General features: G+C 36.8%; 1 pseudogene across 1 annotated transcript in view; it reads left to right on the plus strand.

Moving 5' to 3' along the window:
- Nucleotides 1-23,208, plus strand: part of LOC149552361 (6-phosphofructo-2-kinase/fructose-2,6-bisphosphatase-like) — a 334,563-nt pseudogene that overhangs the window by 157,316 nt on the left and 154,039 nt on the right. Inside the window, exons 11-13 of the transcript XR_016352907.1 lie at nucleotides 19,007-19,098; nucleotides 19,234-19,291; nucleotides 19,417-19,491. The product of XR_016352907.1 is annotated as a 6-phosphofructo-2-kinase/fructose-2,6-bisphosphatase-like (transcript). The remainder of the gene's footprint in view (nucleotides 1-19,006; nucleotides 19,099-19,233; nucleotides 19,292-19,416; nucleotides 19,492-23,208) is intronic.

A 23,208-nucleotide genomic window follows, 5' to 3' on the forward strand; every position in this document is an offset into this window, starting at 1 on the left:
GCATATTGAATCACTTACCAATTCAACCCAAAACATGTTCTTTTTGGACTGTATTATGAGTGAGATGTACTTGTACATCTAGGGTTCGAAGGTGTTTGAATCCTTGAGCCCTGCAAGCGGCTGAGAAGTGTGATGAGGTCATTGATTTCCTCTTTAAAATCATCAGTGAACTCCCTTGACCGACCATGTGACAAGATTCAGTCTCTTAGTAATCAACTAGTTATCATGCATAAACTTGGTTCAAGATGAAGTATCCTCATTCCATCGCTACATAGCCTTCTTTCTTGTGATATTTGTAACAACTGGAGTGTGAGGAACATGAAATACACGATCAATAGTCTTGGGATCAAGACTAATGATAGTATTTCCGTCTTGACCTTTGATGGTCTGTGAAGCCACATCAAAATGTCTTGCACATGCAAGGATGAATTCCGATTGATGAGCTGCCAAGGGGAAGGTAGTCGAATGATGAATATGATTCTATTTGATCCATACAATCTCTTCGTTAGCTGAAGCCTCAACTCTTGCAAGAAAGTCTTTAATGTTCATATGAATAAAGTATCAGTATCTTGTACTTCATCATAGTATGAGGTTACTTGTGATGAAGGGACGAAGTTATGATATTGATCATATTGGTACTTCATCTTCTTTTTGTCTTTGTCCTTCGCTGGAGTAGATTCTCTTGACATTGCAAAATGGTACGCCTATGTAACTATTACATGAAAATCCCATAAAATGAGAACATCATCATGTGAAGGATCCATAACAAGATTTTGATGGATTTTGAACAAGGTATAAGTTGATAAATGGATGGAATGAACAAGGATAGATAATGAACAAATGGGTCGAACTCAGAATGGCTAAATTGTGAGTAAATTTGCGTCAAATGGGTTTTTTAGCATGAATTGCATATGCGACCAGCAAACTTGGTATTTAGTGAGCAAGGAGAAAAGTGAATAATACATTGAACACCTCATGTTTAAATAAGTGCAAAACGTGAGATACTATCTGGCAAGCATATGGGAATGACTTTATCCGTAGGGCAGCCATATGGAGATACATGAACTATGTAATGGTGGGATTTTAACTCGCATTTGCATGTAAGGGAAAAACAAACTTATCTTTCTTTTTAGAATGAAATTTTACACCCTACTGCATATGCAAGTAAGATGAGATCTTGCATATGGAACTTGGAGAAGAAGACAGAAGTTAGAAGGAACAACTTCAAGAATGAAAGTCATACAAATCTGAAAATGGAAATGTTAGTGACTTGTATGAACATTCAAACAAAAATATATACAAATGCCTTAGAGAAAATAAGCAAGAAAAATTATCTCCATTTCACCAAAACTGAGAAAGACGAAAACCTTGTCCAAACCTTGAGCCAAACTGAAAAAATTCAAGAGATGTTCGAATTTTAGAGTTGCCCAAACCAAGACTTAAATAGATTTCGAAATCCTCATTACATGGTTTGAATTTGGACATGTGGCTATGGTTAGAGAAATGCAATGCCCAAAATGTGGAACAACTTTTGACCTAGCAACTCCAAATGCAAGATCAATAAAAACGATGTCCTAGGGTAAAGATTAACTTTCAAACGCATGAATAACAAGCTTAGAATCGATTTTACTTATCCTAGATAGCCTCTTGAAGGTGTTTGATGCAAAAACGCCTTGAAATCACAAGGTATTTTGATAAAATCAAGACCCAAAATGGGTCGTTTTTGTCTAAACACATGGAGAATCATTTGCATTTTTTCCAACAATCTCCACCTATGTCTTGTAGAAGGGAAACACAAGTTACAATTGGCTTTTAGGAAGATACAAACATGTTATGGAAAATATGCAATCCTACCCTAAATCATTGCTTGTAAGAGATCGAAGTGTTTGCTAGTGTAAAACACACTTTTGATATGGTAATGCATCAACATAACTCATGCATTTTGGCCAAAATCACCACGTGCCTTGGATAGGGTAAACACATTTTCGAAAGATGAATACATGTGTTAAAATATGTTAATCCACCCAAAATTGCCACCATTAAAAACTTGCCTTCAAATGCGCTTTTGATATGTCAATACATAACTCTAAATGCATGCAATGGCATGAAAAATCACCACTTTTGACCTTATAGAGGAAGACACACATTTGAAGTTAAGTAACATATGTTTAAAACATAGTTTTGAGAATCGCTTGGCGATTCGATTTAGGCTAGGTAATTTTTTTGGAGCCGTATTTTTTGCCATAAATCGCCTGAATCAGCAACAAAAATCGGTACAATGGAATTTTGTCAAGCAATTCACATGCTTTGTAGTCGATTTAGGCGATTCATGGCGAAAATCGCCTGAATCAGCAGCAAAAATTGGTACAACGGAATTTTTTTCAAGCAGTTCACATGCTTTGTAGTCCTTGTTATATTAATACTCAGAGCAACCCTCACAGATTTGAAACACCAAATTCATTGCAGGCACGAATTACCAATCTCTAAAACAATGTAATGTCCACATGTGCCAAAGATGGGAGTGTTAAATGTCGAAGATGATTCCCCAATGCATGGAATACCAACTTCATTCTTGATATGGGTATCCAATCTTCTAACTCTGTGTGATGACTTCGAGCTAGAGACAAGTATGGGTCATTCCATATGTTCACCGAGACTTCCAGCTTTTCCAGCAAATGCTTGGAGATTGTCATATACAGATGAACATTATATCAAACAAATACCATGCATGTGCCCCCTGTATTGAGGATGTACTTGTCTTCATGGAATCTTATATATCTGTGGTTTGTATTTCTCCTTTTTAAGATGGTGTTCCCCCATTTCAGAGCCTACAACAAGCATTTGATTTCCCTCCTTTGAATGGCACTTTCCAAACAGATTATGTCAAATAGTTGGCAGGATCATGAATCACCACTATCACATGTAGATATGATCATCTATGTTTTCACCAGGTTACTTCAAGCAATGATATCCTATCAGAGATGTTACTTCGACCCTGATGTCTTATGGATCTTTATTTTACATACATTCTATGATTTGAATCATTATGATCATATGATTTCTATTTACTTCAGCTACAACCTACAATTTACATTTTACGTAGTTACGTATGTGATGGATTTATTATTTATGTTCCATGTTTATGTATGTTAGCTTCTATTTGATGATGTTATAGTGTGTTTAAGTTATATTCAATAAAGGGTGCATGAAATAAGTTTTAAATTGTTAAAATCTTTAAATTTAAAGGGTTTTTTTAAATTTGCTGATTCATAGCCGATTCATTGGCGATTCATGGCCGATTCACGATTTGATTCGGCCTTGCCTATTCCGATTCTCGTTACTTTGGTTTAAAATATGCAAAATGATAGAAAATCGGTGGATTTTACAAGGCAAAATGCACTTCTTTTAAGCATTTACATGTCCAAAACATATGTAGTTGGCTTGAAAAACACCACTTTAGCTTGAGCTTTAAAAGAAAACACATTTTATAATTAAAAACATATGTATTTGGGTCCAAAATCACTACTTGAAATTAAAATGAATAAAGAACTCTTTTCAATTTAACATTTACATGTAAATGAGTTTCAAAAACCCACTTTAAATGATGATTAAAAACACATGCATTTAATTATTAAAATGAACTTTAAGCACAATCACACCTGCAATCATATTTAAAAAGCACACTTTTAATGATGTTGGGACTTAGATTTTATTGAAAGTGGATTTTCGTGAAGTAATTTGCATGTGGATATATGCAAAATGAAATAAAAATCCCACTTTATGCACTTAAGCGGTCTCGTGTAATTATATTTAATATTTATCACTAGTTTTTGATAAAGTGACATGAAAAATAACCTAGAAAAAGGCTATTTTCGTAAAACATAAAAAACAATGGTCAAATCAACTCAGAATGAGCTGAAATTTTAAAATGAATCACAAAATCCACTTTAAGTATCAAATATAACTTTATATCGTGCAATTGCCAATAAAAACCCACTTATATTGGGTTTTAAATAAAAAATATGCAGTTGCCTTGAAAAACTCCACTCTTTCCCCTATAACTTGAGCTAGACAACTCCAATTTTAAGGGCTATTGACCTAAGGTAAAAAAAAAGAACAAAAACTATTTACAACACAAAGAAAAACAAAGAAAAGACATGAAAGTTAACCAAAAATCTAGTGTTTGAAGTGCAAGAAGGAAAACTGTTACATACAAACAATTGAGGATAATCTCGACAAAAAACTCTCAAAAGAACGCATAAATAAGATTACACAAAGAACAACTCATGGATAATGAACCGGTTTCATGATGTCTCATTAATGCATTGAAACAAAGAGGATGCACCTACTAATCCATGAGATAATTCTGTAGGGTTGCCTCAATTTTGTGATGTCAAAATTGGGGACAACTATTGGGTCTAATTGGGGAAGATACCTTGTTTTTTCTTAGAAACAACGAGGGATGTAGAATCCAGACCTCTAAGTGCCTTTATCTACTCTATTGGGCTATAGAGTCAGGCGACTTAAAACAAAACAAAAAATCCTAAGCTAAAACGACTTGGACATTATGTACAAGGGTACTTAGCTGGAGCTTATTTGAAATAATGCTTCAGATACTGTGTACTGTATGGAAGTGCTAATGGAGTTCCATCACGGTACGACAAGAAAATGTTTTCTCCTGCAATCGAGTGAATAGTGAAAGGACCGTGCCAAATAGAATCAAACTTGCCATGCATGCCTTTTGGTTGTCGTCATTTATCACAGAGTAAAACCTGGTCTCCAACTTGAAACTCTTTATGTTTAGGTTTTTTATCAAACAAGCTTTAACTTGTTAATGTGCAACAAGCCTATTTACCACCTGCATTCTTTGTTCTTCAAGCTATTGAATATACATGATTCTTTTATCCAAAGAACTTTCAAAAGTTCCATCCTCAATTGCTTTTACTAACTTGAGAGTGGGAAGCTCTAAAGTTATGGGAATTTCTACATTCAAACCATAAAGAAGCTGAAATGGTGATATCCCAATAGCTCTTTTTGGTGTGATTTAATTTGCCCACAAAGCATCTAACGTTGCTTTGTACCAAGTTCTCTTATTATCATCCATGAGTTTACTAATGATTGTAATCAAGTTTTTGTTATTGGTCTCAACCTGTCCATTACCTTGTGGATGATAATCAGAGGCATGATCCACAATAATACTATGTTCAAAACAAAATTGTGTAATCTTGGATTATGAAAATACTGAAGCATTGTCTAAAACAATCTTATTAGGTATTTCAAATCGAAAAATAATTATCTCTTTTAGAAACGGATACACCACTGATGATGTTGCATTCTTCACAGAAATTGCTTCTACCCACTTAGTGAAGTAGTTAGTAGCAGTCAAAACATAAGTATGTCCTGCACTGGATGTTGGATTAATTGCACCATTGAAATCTAGACCCCATTGCTGGAATGGTTCTTCAATTACTACAACTTTGATGGAAGTGCTGCTAACTTTTGTTTGCCCACAAAATGTTGGCATCTTTCACATTTCCGTACCCATTCATAAGCATCTTGAAAAAGAGTTGGCCAGTAATACTTTGCTTGTAAGATCTTGTGAGCAGTCACTGGTGCTGAAAAATGACCTCCACAAGTTGAATCATGAAAAGATTCCAATAATCTAAGTTGTGCTTTATCAACACAACGAAGGAAAGTGCCATCAATTGCACACTTATACAAACCATTGTCCCAAAGTACAAAACGAGCTGCTCTAAGCTTTAAACTCCTTTACTTATAATAAAAATGCGAAGGACATTCACCATAAGTAAGATAATATGCTATATCAGAATACCATTCATCAGTCGTGTTGCCAGACAAAACCTTTGGTAGTTCTTCGGGTACTTCTTCCTGCTCTAATTCATTTTCGGCCATTAGCTGACATAAGCCTTTACCTCGGACCAACTTTGTAGGCTTAATTTCAATATCACATTCTTGAAATTTAGCAATCCAATTGCCTCTTTTAGTTCCGAACTCCTGCTGTGTCAAAATGGATTTGACAGTTATATTAGGAACAAGAGCCACCACATGTGAATTCAATATATAAAATTTAAACGAGTTAACTGCTTTCACCACTGCAAAGGCATTCTTTTCCATCAATGAATATTTCAGCTCATGTGATTTGAGCAGACAACTCATAAACACAATAGTAGATTCTATATCTTCAGCATTCTTTTGCACAAGAAGAGGTGACATAGTATGCTCTGATGCATAACTGTACAAGATAAAATCCTTGGAAAAATTAGGACAAACTAGTACTGGTACATGTGCAATTGTTTCTTTAATCTCTTTAAAGGCTACCTTTCCTTCAGGACTCCAACAAAACATTGCTGATCCTTTCATCATATTTGAAATATGACAAGTCTTTTCTGCAAAATTTGGAATGAATCTTCTCAGAAAATTTACCTTCCCAAAGAAAGAATGAATAGCTATTTTATTAGTTGGTAGTGAAAGACTTTGAATAGATTTCACCCTTTCAGGATCAATCTTAATTCCTTCTTCAGACACAATTTGTCCTAGAAGTTTTCCTTTTGTAAGTCCAAACACAGAGTTCTTAGGATTAAGAGAGATCCCATGTCTCCGACAATTCTCTAATGCTTGATGTAGATGATGATCTTGTCTTTGTTTAGAATACACAATAAGATCATGCAGATACACCACAATAATTTTGTCCTTGATATCACAGAAAGCAAAATCCATTAAATGTTGAAAACTAGCACCAACGTTAATCATAAAATAGTAGATGCAAGAGCAGATTGATTTTAATGGATTGCTTGATATTTACAATGAGCAACATGCTCATATATACAACACTAGCTATTTGCAAAATAGCAAGTATCTAATATTAGACTGCTACAATATAGGAACAAAATAGAAAGTATCTAATATTAGACTACTAAAATACGGGAATCTATCTTGAGCATTAAAGGAAACATTCAAAATATTATAATACCCTCCCATAATGCTCAATCTATCAACAACACCAATAGATTCCCTAAATTTTACAAATTTATCAGAACTGAGGGACTTGGTGAAGATATCTGCGGGCTGCTCCAATGTAGGAACATACAACAATTGGATGGATTTGTCTTCAACCAGCTGATGAATGTAATGACAATGACTTTCAACATGCTTGGTAGTTTCATGGAAGACTAGATTCTTTGCTAGTTTAAGCACGCCTTGATTATCACAGAATTGGGGAATCAATCTTGTCGGAGGAACATGCATATCTGCAAGCATCTGCCGAAGCCAAACCGCCTCACAAGCTGCCTTAACTTCTCCCCGATAATCTGCTTCAGTCGAAGACAGAGCCACCGCCTGCTGCTTTGTATTCGTCCATCTGATAGCACTAGATCCCAAATTAAACACATATCCAGGGGTAGACTTATGGTCATCAACAGAACCGACGTAGTCTGAATTTGTATAGCCACATAGTGTAGGGTTAGGACTCTGAGTGTACAAAAGGCCATAATCAGAAGTACCGCTTACATAGTGCTGAACACGCTTTGCTATTGTCCAGTGATCATCCTTGCGAGTTGTCATAAAGCGGGATATGTAGCTTATTGCAAAGCTAATGTCGGGTCTAGTGGCAGTAAGATAAATGAGATTGCCTACTAGTTGTCTAAACAAAGATTCATCCACAACAGGTGAAGCGAACTGAGCTGATAATTTGAGCCCGGGTTCCATAGGAGTGAAGGCAAGTTTGCAATCCTGCATTCTGAACCTGTCCACAAGATTTCTGGCATACTTGGACTGAGAAAGGAAGATATTGTGCTCAGTCTGCCAAACCTCAACTCTGAGACAATAGTGCAAGAGTCCCAAATTTGTCATATCAAAGGTGCGGCACAAATCTTGTTTGATTTCAGTGATCAAATGTTCTGAACTGCCAGTAATGATCAAATCATCCACATAGACAACTATAAACAATATATCATCACCTACATGTTTGATATACAAATTCAAATCCGATGGACTCTGCTGAAAACCCTGATTGGTTAAGTATTTATCAATCTTCATGTACCAAGCCGAGGTGCTTGTTTCAGACCATAGAGAGCTTTGACAAGTTTACAGACATTGTGTTCCTGACCAACAACCTTAAATCCAAGGGGTTGCATCAGTAGACCTCTTCCTGCAAGTCAACATTCAAAAAAAAACTTTTAACATCCATTTGATGGACTTTCCAACCAAACTGAGCGGCTAAGGCAAGGACAAGCCATACGGTACTCATTTTGGCTATAGGAGCAAAGGTCTCCTCATAGTCAATGGCTTTTTTCTGTGAAAACCCACGAGTAACAAGACAAGCTTTATATTTGTCTAAGGTTCCATCAGCTTTGTATTTCACCTTGTACACCCATTTGCAGCTAATGGGCTTCTTCCTTGAAGGAAGATCAGAGATAGGTGTGATTTTTCTGAAGACTTTGGAACTCTACTTTCATAGCCTGTTCCCACTCAGGGATACCTTTAGCCTCAGAATAAGTCTGGGGCTCATAGACACTATGAATGTTAGCCATAAGAGCAAAATTAATTGTAGGTTGTTGTTTTCTCTTATTTAAGGAAGCTCTACCCTCAATGAGCTCATCATCCCTGAGATCACTAATAGTTTTAGCCCACCATTTAGGCCGGAGAGTGGAGGGTGTAATAACCCCAATAGGTTATAATTTCTTCAAACACCAAAAATCTTTATACTTTAGTTGTTTGACATTTCGTCAATCACTTTGCAGGCAAGCTCTGATACCACTGTAATAACCCCAATAGGTTATAACTTCTTCAAACACCAAAATCTTTATACTTCAGTGGTTTGACATTCCATCAAACACTTTGCAAGCAAGCTCTAATACCACTGTAATGACCCCAGCAGGTTACAACTTCTTCAAACACCAAAAATCTTTATACTTCAGTTGTTAGACATTTCGTCAAACACTTTGCAAGCAAGCTCTGATACCACTGTAATAACCCTCCTCAAATCTGCTCTCAAAGATGCTGATTGAAGGCTCAAAGAATTTTGTCAAACAATTCACATGCAAGAGACATATGACTGATATAGTATTTCAGCTTGCTTTAAATGACTTTTTTCCAATTTGCATCAATGAGAATCTAGTGATAGAAGATTACAATGAACTACACAATGACCTAACATGAGTGTGCTCCTAATTTTGACAATATTCAGTGCATATATTATGATCTAAGGATGAGAAAAGAACACCTACAGCCAACTGACATTTTTGCAAACAGTTGGTATGCAAACTATCTAGTTGATAAATAATGAGATTGAATTGCTTAAATGACACCAGCAACTATTATCTTTTTGATTGCAATCAAATTTCTAATACAATGCTCATGAAATATGGCGAAGACTTTGGCATTTACATGGATTACCAAAATGACAATGCTGGTATAATGCACACTTACAGCTGAAACTTATAATACCCTAAAAAAACAATACTAACAAGGGAACCTGGTTGTAGATGGCTGTAATAATTTTCCTTCAATGCTGCCCCTTCTGCTTTACTTTTTCGAATTGCTTTTTCGGCCTGCTTTTTCGATTCCGCTTTTTCCGTTTGCTTTTTCGATTCCGCTTTTTCTGCTTGCTTTTTCAATTCCGCTTTTTCTGCTTGCTTTTTCGATTTTGCTTTTTCCGCCTGCTTTTTTGGTTCCGCTTTTTCAGACTGCTTTTTCGGATTGCTACCCTGTTGAATCTCAAGACCATATCTTTCAATGGCGTCAAGATTTTCAGCTTGAAGGGATTTCGTCCTTCAAACTATTGAGACATAACCTCCAGAAAATTCTCCAATTTTATTGATATTTCCAACCATGCTTAAAAGCAGCTCTTCCATTTCTTTTATAGTGTTCTCACAAGAGCTCCATTCTTCGTTTTCTCAATGTGGGATAAAACATAACTCCCTTTATGTAACTTATGTCTCCAATGTGTTATAAAATAAAAGGGACTCTTTTAATTTTAATATTTCCCACAAACTATAGTCTATGTATTAATAAAGTTAAATATTTAAATTTAACTTTATAAAATAGCTTTATCAATGCAAAACAAATCTTATCAATGATAAGCAAGTCTTCTTGCTGATTTTAAACAATTACCATCGACATACCGCTGCCACTAGATGTCCACCCATGCCCAAGATGACTTACTATAAATAGTAAGTATGCCCAAAGTTGCCTCAAAACCCCTCAGAAAGACCTGCAACTGAAACTATCTAGGCTAAATGGCCTCTAAGCCCTTTTGATGTCCTAGTTAGCCTACGGGACTATGGGGAAATAGGCTAACGACAACATCATGCTATGAATGCTAAAAAGGGGATATTACAGTCCACCCTTCCCAAAATTGCTTGTCCCCAAGCAATGGTCGAACAACAACCCAATCAATCCACCTGGATCCCAAATGTAGTCATGAACTATAGTGCTGTTAGTCAACTTAGGCTCCTGCAACAGCCTGTGAAAATTAACCAAGAGGAATCCATAAATGAATCGTGAATCACAGTGCAACTGAACTCCAAATCCACTAGTGCCACAGTCAGGAACCCATGAGGCACAAACTCTCAAAATATTAGACCCCAAGTAGAGTAGATCACCCAAACTGTCAACATAATAAACACCATCCACACAGCCCACCGTGTTATGTGGAATGCACACTCCAACTCTGCTACAATAGTGACCACTCCCACATGAAACTGCACCAAATACAGAGAATCCACACACTGTACATTTTCTGCAGTTAACACAACTCTGCAGATTACCGGCCACTGTCTAATAACCATAACACCCATGCACTGCTGATGGTGAATAGTCATTACACGGTAGATAGCAAAAATGAGAGCCCAGTCCAAACCTGTCTGCCATCAACTCCTCAACACATGGATCAAAAGCAAACCGATGAACATATCCTTTAGTATAATGCCGGTAAAAAGAACCAATCTCAGTCAAAGACTCATCTTGCAGACGTGATATGACCAACTGTGACTGATCATTAGCTAAGTTAGAGGATGATATAGCCAAGAGTGCAGAATCAACAACATCACTAGTCTCTGTGCCCTCCAAGTCAAACATATCACAATGCTCAGCTGCAGTGCCTAACTCAGTTGAACCTGCCTCCAGTGGAAATGGACCAAATATGCCAATAGTAGTGTCGTGGACAGATATATCCTCATCTCCACTACCTCTATCAACCTCGACCATGGACATCCGCGGATCACTAGACACCACAGTCCATGATTGTACAGAATTTGGTAAAGACTGAAGTCGCTCTAACTCCATGGTCACTTTAGCCAAATGAAACTGTGACTCCTCGAAAGCCAACTGTGTACTCTCAAGAATCTCAGAAGTCACCTCGAGCTGCTGAGTAAGCTCACTCACCTCATCTTCCTTGGCCACTAATGCATCGTATGCTGTACTCCCCCACTCCATAAGATAATCTCTGTCGGCTACCAACTGCATATAATTTTGTCTCAGAATCCGGATAGCCTCCCATAAAGAGTGGATCTCTGTCAAGGAAAGATAATTGCCTCCCTGCTCATCACTAGTAGGAGAACCCCATCCATAAATTGCTAACAACTGACGAGCAGCATCGAAATGCTTGCAAGTGATAGAAATGTCTCGCTCGTCAACTCTCAGCTGACTAGACACATGATTGTGCCGACTGGTCGAACTTCTATACTCTATCCTTGGTACACTGTCCAAAGGAGTAACCTCGGAATAGCTATCATCTGTAATACTCAGATCCTGGGACTCTTCTGTAGACTCTATCATCTCTGAGAGATCATCAACCCATTCCAACAAGAATGGTCGACTGGATATATGAACAATGCCCAACACAGGTGTGTAAAAACTAAATCCAACATCAAACAAGTTGCTGACATGGATGAGAACTACACCTGGCAAACTACTAATCAAGTCCATGATGGTGCAATAGATACTACTACCAAGGAATGATAGATATCTCTGGTCAAAATGATCCCAAGTACTAAGATAAGGATCCCAACATCTAATCCATGAATGGAAACCAGCTGGCAATTCAAGTAAACTTCTCACCTGAGTAATGTGAACAATACCAACTGACTTCACGCACCTGTCTACAATGTTTGAATCCGGAGTGTGAATGCTAGACATACTCATATCATCATCATGTGACTCCACTGTAAAAGAAAATTGAGTCCCCGCTATACGCGCTAACTGAAATCACGTCAAGACAAAGCTCATCCACGTGTCTCTCAGAATCCTGGAGAGCCAACCGAGTACACACCAAAGAATTTCGAGTATCCTCCAGGTCATGAAAAAGCCAGTCAACCTCCTTCTCCTCCTTCACTGCATCTTCCTTGATCTGTGGTAAGTCGTCACAAGAAGAACCTGTTGTGACTCCTTTCTGTCTTTCCTCTATCTCATGTGAAAAAGCATCCAACTGTGCTTGGTACTCATTTTCTGCAAAGTCCTGAATGCTCACTTTTGGATCAACTGTACTATCCTCAAACATGATAGTATCCTCAACTGTTGTAACTTCATCTAGCCCAACTGTACTGGAGTCACTATCTGTGTCAATCGCACAATCCGGTGTGCCTGTGATATCACCTTCTGGCTCAACCTGCACAACCTCTGTAACCCTTTCTACCTGTGAAGATGATGCAAATAAACCATTACCTGAAGATGTGCTAATGTCTCCTTGTATTGAATCAGCATGTCTGTTAAACTCTTCATACAAATTTCTGGCTGTCATAGGGAAGGTACGATCCTTAGGCCTATCAAAACGTTCAATCAGTCTCTCCTTTAACTCCACATAGGAGGTAATGTGTGCATGACCCATAGTGACCATACCATGATGCCACCACTTGTGTGCTAACCCATCCAGGTGAATTGCTGCATACTTAATAGCTTCTTCCTCAGGCATAGGGTTCATTTGAAAATATGTGTCAAGCTTTTGAACCCAAGCTCTTGCTGTAGACATCCCCGAGCCATCATAATATGGTAACTGAAGTTTCCCCACTTTCTTTTGTAGCTCATAGCTCTGGTTCTTGTCATGTCCACATGGCATATTCTTCATCCGCACATCTATATATTCCCTAAAGGTAATTGCAGCTATAAAATCTGGACCTCCGGCTTCCCAATCTCTCCTCAGCTGGTCCTGTATATCAGTGATCTGGGGCTCTAGTACGGGCTGCTTTGGAGCTCTAGGAGGAAATGTTGGAACCATGGGCCTCGAACTCACTGTCCTAGTTTGCTGGGGTGCATGACCGAAATTGTTCTCAACTTGTTCACCTCCATTATGTGCCCCATCCTGATTATTACCATTCTGATTATTTCCTCCAACCACATTAGCATTCAACCCCATTTGACGAGCCATCACCTACATCATAAGTTCAAATCTCTGACTCTGTTCCTGTGCTCTTTGCTCTGCTGATTGTTGTCCCTGTGCTAAGGTGTCTAATAATTGTAAGAATCTTTCCTTTCCCTGATCTGGACCGGCATTCATTTTGTCAAACATTTTTCTCTCTCTGGCTAATCCAAATTCCCTATAAGACCTCCACAAGATGGCAGGACTTATAGCTCTGATACCACTGTAATAACCCCAATAGGTTATAATTTCTTCAAACACCAAAAATCTTTATACTTCAGTTGTTTGACATTTCGTCAAACACTTTGCAAGCAAGCTCTGATACCACTATAATAATCCTCATCAAATCTGCTCTCAAAGATGCTGATTGAAGGCTCAAAGAATTTTGTCAAACAATTCACATGCAAGAGACATATGACTGATATAGTATTTCAGCTTGCTTTAAATGACTTTTTTCCAATTTGCATCAATGAGAATCTAGTGATAGAAGATTACAATGAACTACACAATGACCTAACATGAGTTTGCTCCTAATTTTGACAATATTCAGTGCATATATTATGATCTAAGCATGAGAAAAGAACACCTACAGCCAACTGGCATTTTTGCAAACAATTGGTATGCAAACTATCTAGCTAATAAATAATGAGATTGAATTGCTTAAATGACACCAACAACTATTATCTTTTTGATTGCAATCAAATTTCTAATACAATTCTCATGAAATATGGCCAAGACTTTGGCATTTACATGGATTACCAAAATGACAATGCTGGTATAATGCACACTTACAGTTGAAACTTATAATACCCTAAAAAAAACAATACTAACAAGGGAACCTGGTTGTAGATGGCTGTAATAATTTTCCTTCAATGCTGCCCCTTCTGCTTTACTTTTTTGAACTGCTTTTTCGGCCTGCTTTTTTGGTTCCGCTTTTTCCGCTTGCTTTTTCGATTCCGCTTTTTCACCTGCTTTTTCAGTTCCGCTTCTTCCGCTTGCTTTTTCGATTCTGTTTTTTCCACCTGCTTTTTCGGTTCCGCTTTTTCGGACTGCTTTTTTGTTTCTGCTTTTTCGGATTGCTACCCTGTTGAATCTCAAGACCATATCTTTCAATGGCGTCAAGATTTTCAGCTTGAAGGGATTTCGTCCTTCAAACTATTGAGACATAACCTCCAGAAAATTCTCCAATTTCTTTGATATTTCCAACCATGCTTAAAAGAAGCTCTTCCATTTCTTTTATAGTGTTCTCACAAGAGCTCCATCCTTCGTTTTCTCAATGTGGGCTAAAACATAACTCCCTTTATGTAACTTATGTCTCCAATGTGTTATAAAATAAAAGGGACTCTTTTAATTTAAATATTTCCCACAAACTATAGTCTATATATTAATAAAGTTAAATATTTAAATTTAACTTTATAAAATAGCTTTATCAATGCAAAACAAATCTTATCAATGATAAACAAGTCTTCTTGCCGATTTTAAACAATTACCATCGACATACTGCTGCCACTGGACCTCCACCCACGCCCAAGATGACTTACTATAAATAGTAAGTATGCCCAAAGTTGCCTCAAAACCCCTCAAAAAGACCTGGAACTGAAACTCTCTAGGCCAAATGGCCTCTAAACCCTTTTGATGTCTTGGTTAGCCTACAGGACCGTGGGGAAATAGGCTAACGACAACATCATGCTATGAATGCTAAAAAGGGGACATTGCAGAGGGGCCAATGTCTGGAGGGGCTGGATGAGGATTAAAAGCAGCAACAGGAGCAGGAAGAGGATTATGTTTCGGAGCCTCAATAGGATCAGCGATAGGAGCCTCATGACAGGGTAATATTCTTTGCTTAATCTGATTAGAAAAATCTTAAATTTGGACTTGTGAATTTTATCAAACAGTTGGTGTGTAGCCCAATGTCAAATTATGATATCACTGAAATTAAATAAACTCTCCATAATACTATATTAAGTTTAGTTTGAACCTTAGCATACAATCGGATTTTTAGATTTCTCATCTACTATTAATTACACATAACATTTTACTATTGAACCAAACTTAATGGACATAATACGGTTGTTTCACATTTAATATCAAACACATATGTAATACATAACAAGAACCTGGTATGCCATCAGCAAATGGATGTTGTTGAATTGCGGAATAGACTACTGTAGTACTCACGCCCACATGAACTCAACGTAATGGTGGTTATCCAGCTCCTGGTCTACTATGTTTCACCTGGTAAGTCGACTATTGTTCATGAGTGTCTTTTAACCTTGTTGCTGTGATCAATGCTTCTGTCCGCAACCTTCAGATATTCCCCCGTACACCTTAGTGAATCATCCGAATGGCCAAACTCAGCTCAAACCACTTGCAGACTTATATTGGATTGCAACTCAAACACCTCTTATTGTTGTTGCTCAAATAACGTCTGTATATGTGACTCATGGAATTTTTGTTCACTGTATCTCAGATAGTCTTCTTACTCATGGTAGTCTAACCTCCACGGCTTAACTTCAGACTTGCTTCTAGGCAGTTTGAAAGTGATGACAGACGTCTCTGCAAGCTGATAATTAAGATACATCTACCCAAACTTGAACACAATCTACATAATCCAAATCCAATTTGAGCAGATAGGGGCTACGTCCCACTACTCCGATGCCTTAGGGGTTTCATCCTTTGGCAACCAGTCACAACTAGGCAACTGTTTTCAATAGTATTATATTGTTATTCTTTTTCATCCCTCTAATCCCAATGTAAAAGCCTTCTTTTATAACCTCAAGTTGTGGAGAGATATAGACATCTTAGCAATGTGGGATAAAAGACTATTTTGTCTTTTAGTCACTTAAGTAACTTTATAACTATATAACATTAAAGTATTCAAATAAATCACTTAAGTCGCTTGAACTTTAATATTTCTTGAAATACTTGTTTGATTGTCATGCCATTTGAAATAGGAATCTCTCCTCATTTTTCCCCATGTGACCAAATACACTTTCTAAAAATAGAAAGGGTTAATCTCTATTACCCCTGACTTACTATATATAGTAAGTATGGCAGATGGAGTCCAAATGACATTGAACGAATGCCAAATCCATAAATCGCTGAATGTTGGAGATGAATCAATCCTTAGAAGACCCTCTAACCATTCTCATTAGCCTACGAGGATCCAATATTAGGCTAATCCCTGAAATTATGATGCTAGCAACCAATCGGGACATTACAGCCAAGCATCTCTGCATCATCCCTCCCATTAGGTGAAGCTAGAGGAAGAGGAACATTGTGAAGCTGATCCTCAGAACACTGCACAAGAGAAGAAAGAAAAGGTCCGTGAGATTCATCAAAAACAACATCAGGACTGAAGATAGGACGATCAGTGTCGACATCTATGAGTCTATAGGCCTTATGATTGTCACTGTACCCTGTCATCATGAGTCTCTAACTTTTGGAATCCAACTTCGAGTGCTTAGCATCAGGAATCCAGACATATGCAAGAGAGCCAAAAGTCTTCAGATGACTGAAATCCTCTCTCCTTCATTAAAGAATGTGTGACCTGTCCATGGGTGGAGTAAAATATGGGGACATTACAGAATCCTTAGCATATTCTCTGAAATTAAATCTGTCCAGTCAGTAATAACCTCCGTTAAAGAAAATAAGTTAGGCTTAGTACAAAGTTCGTGAGCTATTACATTGTTTTTCCCTTTGACATACAATATCAAAATCATATGCCTATAGCCTACTGACCCACTTTGGCTACTTGTCATTAAGATCCTTTTAGTTTGTAAGGTACATGATGTTGTTGTGGTCTATTTTGATAGTTAACTTACCCTGTACTAGGTATGAGCTGAATTTGGCCAAGGCATGCATGATGGCCAACATGTCCTTATTATAGATAAACTCCTCTCCATGCCTCTCGGTTTCTTGCTCTCAAACACTATGGGGTGCTTATCTTGCATCAAAAGACTTACAATCCCCTATCATAAACAATCACACTCCAACTAAAAAGTTTTAGAGAAATTTAGTATTGCTAACATGGGATGTGATGATATCAACTATTTGAAGTGCTCAAAACTCAAGTGCACGAAACACTTTTATGCTGAATCAGAGCACTTAAAAGTTTCCTTCCTTGTCAAGTCTATAAATTGTGCTGTAATTTGTGAGAAAGCCTTAACAAACCTCCTATCAAAACTGCACAGACTAAGAAACTCCTTAAGCAAAGTGAGATTCGTAGGGGTAGGCCACTCAACAATAGTCTTGATCAATTCAGGATCAACTCTCACCCATTCTGCATTCATGATCTGACCAAGCTAGAGAAGCTATGTCATATCAAAGTCAGATTTAGGCTCCTTAGCATTTAGGGACTCACTCTCTAATTTGATTAAGACCTCCTCAAGATGTCTCATGTTCTCTTCCTAGGCTTTATAGAAGAGTAAGATGTCATAAAAAAATACCAAAACAAATTTCCTCAACTGTTGTATGACTGCCTGATATATATGACTCTGAATAATGGTTGGTGTATTTGTTCAACCAAAGGGCATAAACTATAAAAGGAACTCTAGGTGTTTGCATGTTTCCTAAAATTTTAAAAAGCACATAAACCATAAAAGGAACTCTAGGTGGTTGCATGTTTCCTAAAATTTAAAAAAGCACATAAACTATGAAAGGAACTCTAGGCTGTTGCATGTTTGCTAAAATTTAAAAAGAATGTAAGCTATAAAAGGAACTCTAAGTGGTTGCATGTTTCCAAGCTTCATCGAAAACCTCTGCCAGCTACGAAAGGGAACAGGATCTCTGTAAAACATGAACCTTATGCTGCTTTCCGCTGACTCTGCCTTGACTAGAGTTGTCCTGTCAAGAGTCTATCTACATCTTTCACATTTATCTCAATGGACAATTCATCACTTTTATCACCTAGTGAGACCCATATCCCATGCCTTATTGAGTGCAGTTTATACTTGAATGCGTCTTACGTAAAAGGTCAAAATTCAGACTATTAAATATTTAAGTCCTCTTTTTCCTGGGTGTCATATCATACTTCATCAAATGGATGAATGGTTAATTTTGACAAAATAGAAACAGAAGATATGATTGGTACTGATTGAGAAACAGTCAAGTTGTCTTTAGCATTGTGTCAAGATTATTTATAATCCATTGAAGTTGAAAGTTCAAGAAATCATGTTGGTTTCCTTGAGGATGAAAATTCAGTAGTTTTAGAAAGAAAAGTCATGATTTGACATGAAACATCAACAAACTATACTAAATACTACTGATCCATATGTCTCAGGAAGTGAAGTGTTATAGGAATCCTTGTTGACAAAGGCGATGTCTACTTGGTAATAAATTTTACATTCTTTTTCAATTGCATAGTCACAGTAAAAGAGGTCTATCTTTAGAATTAATGACTCATCAGCATCTGGATCTGAATGTAGAGGTGTAGTAATGTTGTGTTATTTCTGGATTGGTGTCATTAGGTTTTGCCAGCCCTAGTTATAGTGTTTGGCTAAATAGAATGTTTCTGCCAATTGCAAGGAAAATTAATTTCAGCTTGATATGATTAGTCTTATCTTTTGATGTACAGTTTGACTACATTAAATGTACAGACATTCAACTAATGTATTTGTAAATGGGATGAAACAGATTATATTTTTAGAGACCATATGTAATGATCAGGCTATAATTGAGCAGAACATTCGTTTAAAAACCTGCCAGAGTCCAGACTATGCAAATCAGTGAGTTGTCTCATACTTATTCAGTACAATTTGTACATTTTGTTTTCCTTATGTTTCAGGCTTAAGATTTTACAGTCATAAAATAAGTCCATTCAATACTTTTGAGTAAACTAACATCCAATATTTTCTTAGCAGACCTGATTTGGAGGCAGGAATGCAAGATTTCAAAAATCGACTTTCTCACTATGAGAAGGTTTGCTTCTCGAAAAGTTCTATGACTTCTGATTTTTCTGATGGTTTATTGTTCTGTGTTATATTTCTATTGTTACATGTTGCAACATTGCTTTGCTTGTATAGTGAACTTTTTGTAACTTTCAGGTCTATGAGCCTGTTGAAGAAGGTTCTTATATTAAAATGATAGACACAGTTAGTGGCAACGGAGGACAGATGCAAGTAAGTGGCAGATATTAGAATATTATTCTTGTATTACTTTAGTGGTCATATTTTTATATAATATGATTAGTTAGATAAGATCGATTACTTGATTTTCCTAAAGTTTCTTATTAGAAACTTTCTATTTTGTACATTTGTAGATTCTGTATGATAATCGTCTTGATCATTTGTTAATACATCAAGTATTTTACACATTACTTTGCATAATATGGTATCAGAGAAAAAGTTTATTTCTCAAAGAAACTTTAAAGTTTCATTTTCAAAATTATAATTTCATTGATTTTTTTTTTTGAATTTTTTCTGAGAATCACTCCTTGTTCCTCAAACCCAACTGGGGTTTCCGCTGGTATTTCTCTGCAGAATTGCATTTTAGGTTGGCAAATCCTGTTTGTAGTACTTTATTTTTAGGGGTGTTTTGCTGCAAATTATGTGTCGTTCCTTTTGCAAATCACATGTGGTTGTTTTTGGTCTGCAAATTATTTTATCTGCCAATGCAATGATATTTTATGCCCACATGATGTTAGTTGAGAACCAAATTTTTTTTGCAGACACCATTTTCGGACTGTGCGTGTTGGTCAATCTATCTTGTTTGTGTTTGTGATACTCATAGAGGACATAAGATTAATTTAGTTTCATCCCATGATGAACCTACACTTAATAATTTTTATCTATTGAAAGGAATATGCTTATCAATAATTCTATCTAGAATATGAATCAAGCTTATAATTGCTTAAATAATTTATGGTCAATGGTATAAACATTCTCCAAGATCGCCACCAAAGATATTTTTCAATGTCACATGCTGAGATTCAATGTTAATATTTAACACTTTTTGATTAAAATCCTTCAATAAGCATTATGCAAAATGAAATATAGCCTTAAATCTATGCCCGAATAAGCATTTAATAGATAATAAGAGCAATTGGTAAAAGCTACTAGGATGGAGACCATTGTGTGTAAATGTCGTAAAAAGGAATATATTGGTAATAGGGAACCAAATCTTCTACTTTCAATTCCTGTAGCATCTCTTTTGAAGCTTTTATGGTTCTCGTAGTATTTGTTTTGCATAATAAATATTATTACAAGAAATTTGATGCCTCATTTAGGTTTATTGTTACACCATGTTCTAATTATGCAAGATATATTACACCATTGATAAGTAGGAGATTTTTCATGGCAAGTCAAATTGTGATGTTTGTTGGGTGGATGTTTTGCAACCAACAGTTTTGTTAAAATCCAATTGCAAAATAGGTAGACCAGCCACAGCAAATGAGATAGAACTCTCCTACCTTTAAGGTAAGGCTCCCCCTTCCCACCGTTCCTTGGATCAACTCAAGGTAAACAAAAAATTGAGAGATTTTGTAAGGGGTGTTACGAATATTATTTTCCTCTTATCTTTTAGGGATAGTAACATGGGGAAACATCCCCCCCCCCCCCTTTTGCCCCACGCACCAGCAATAGGGATGCACCGGAGACTTTGGGACTCTGTTCCCCCATCCCTAGTGGCGCCACCAAATTCCACCACCTCCGCCGAGGATATGGGGATGTCCCAATGTTAACTATTTGCTGATTTGACTATTTATGTTCAATGTTCAATATTCGATGTTCCAATTCAATGGAATGTTCAAGTATTTACTCTTTTACATCTTGATATCTTATATTACAATACATCTTTTCATAACTAGTATTTTAAGTACCATATGTATAGTATATACAACCCCCCGCCGTCCCTGTGTTGTCCCCAAATTAAGGCCCCTTTGTCCCCTCGTCCCAAAAACTTGTTCCCCATTCCCTTGTCCCCCTATTCCCTAGGGCGGTGTAACTATGCTTTTAGGAAAGAATCCACTTACCCATGGAGCGAGTAATGGGCAAGATGAAATCTCTAACTACACTTTTATCTAATGACTCGAAATGGTGATATCGATGCCAAACACCAACTCAAAGGCTAGTTGAAAGTGTACCAATTTAGCTTTAAGTCCTATTTTACACGATTCTATAAGAATAACCTCTAATATTGGGGCACAAAGACTTCCAGAAGTACGGAGATGGTAATATAAGCTACAATCAAAGATTTTAGTTTATGTATCACCACAATCACTCGAGTCAAAGCTTCGGCTCCGATTGCCTCTTAACTTGTTATGCTCTATTATTTAAACGTACAACAACAACATGAATCAAATATAACAAACACAAATTACAGTCAAAGCTTCTAATTTGTGCTATCACAATTGCTCTCAATCACAGTTTTAGCTCCAGTTGTTTCTTTGTATTCACTTTTCTTCAAAACAATACTACACAATCAAAGTTATGCTTGCACAATTTTGTTAGAGCTTTTTTGTATACAATAAAAGATGATTTTTACAATGAGGTGGGGACACTGCTTATATAGGGAAAAGAAGTGAGAGGGAAGGAGAAAAAGGTGGGAGGAACTCAACCAGCTTGACCTAGTCAAACTAGGTGAGAAGAATTATTGGATTATGTGTTATGAGGACATGCAATCAAATTACTTGCAATTGGATTACATGCAATTCATATTCTCCAACTACAAGAATATGAAGAAAATAATGGAACTATTGAATCAATTCTGTAGATTGTCAATAAAAGCCTTTATACTTGGTGATGGAAACATGGATGATCACCGGATTGGAAGTTTTTGTATTTCATGCTATTGCAGTTTCTTTGATGAATTGCCTAAAAACCTTCTCAATGATGTCCGGATGTAAACTTGGAACAACTTTCCCATTAACATCTTCAATTGATTTTTTTTTTTTCATTTTTTTTATAAAGTGCTTCAGCGCATTTCCACATGAACTCAAGTTCTAGGCCAGCCACTAAGAAAGTGGAAACCAAATGAATTATTTCTTTCCCTGATTCAAAGCATTTCCTTGTTAGCAGGAGCTTCGATTCTGTGCAAGAAATCAACCATGTCTACATGCTCAATCTCTATATTTGATACATGATCTAGATGAGAGGAAACGAGCGATGTAGTTGTGTGGACCAGCTCATTATCATACTGGTATTTCATCTTTCCTTTGGGTTTTGATGATGTGGACATATCTTGTGCTATAACATGAAAATTCCAAAGAGTAAATACATCATATGAAGTGATTGCACCCACGAAGGCATTAGACATTGATTGGCAATGATAGAGCTAATGAAGAACAATGTTTTTGTAGTATTGATTAGACACTCATGGAACACATGTGATGGCTGGAAATGAACCGGAGAGCATATTTTTTGGACAAAAAGGGCCACAATTAGACTTAGAAGGATGGATTGCATGTAGGCAAAGATGGACTTTTGTTTGTATGGCCAAGAATGCAAGTTGGATGCATAAGAATGTGTTCAAAAGACAACTTTGGTATTAAAAATGTGACCTTTTACCAATATGGGTTTTGTAGAAGCAGTTACATGTAAAAATGAATCATCTTTACTTGAGTTTAACATGTAACTGGGTTCAGAGGATGTACTTGCATGTTTTGGAGAATGAATGAAGTATAGATTGGCATGGAAAGTGAAAGCATGTATGTGCACTTGCATAAAAACAAACAACAAACAAACAAGAAAAACTAAGAACAGAACAAAAACATACCTCTTGCTATTGACTTAGACGTGACAAACTTCAAGATATCCCTGTACATGCAATTTTTTGTTTTTGAAGTTTGAATGAGTTTTAGCATTTGCAAATGAGGAGATTTCACACCTTTTTAAAGACAA

The sequence above is a fragment of the Cupressus sempervirens genome, chromosome 6, assembly GCF_028749045.1.
Source record: "Cupressus sempervirens isolate cs-2001-9-10 chromosome 6, ASM2874904v1, whole genome shotgun sequence".
Taxonomy (NCBI): domain Eukaryota; kingdom Viridiplantae; phylum Streptophyta; class Pinopsida; order Cupressales; family Cupressaceae; genus Cupressus; species Cupressus sempervirens.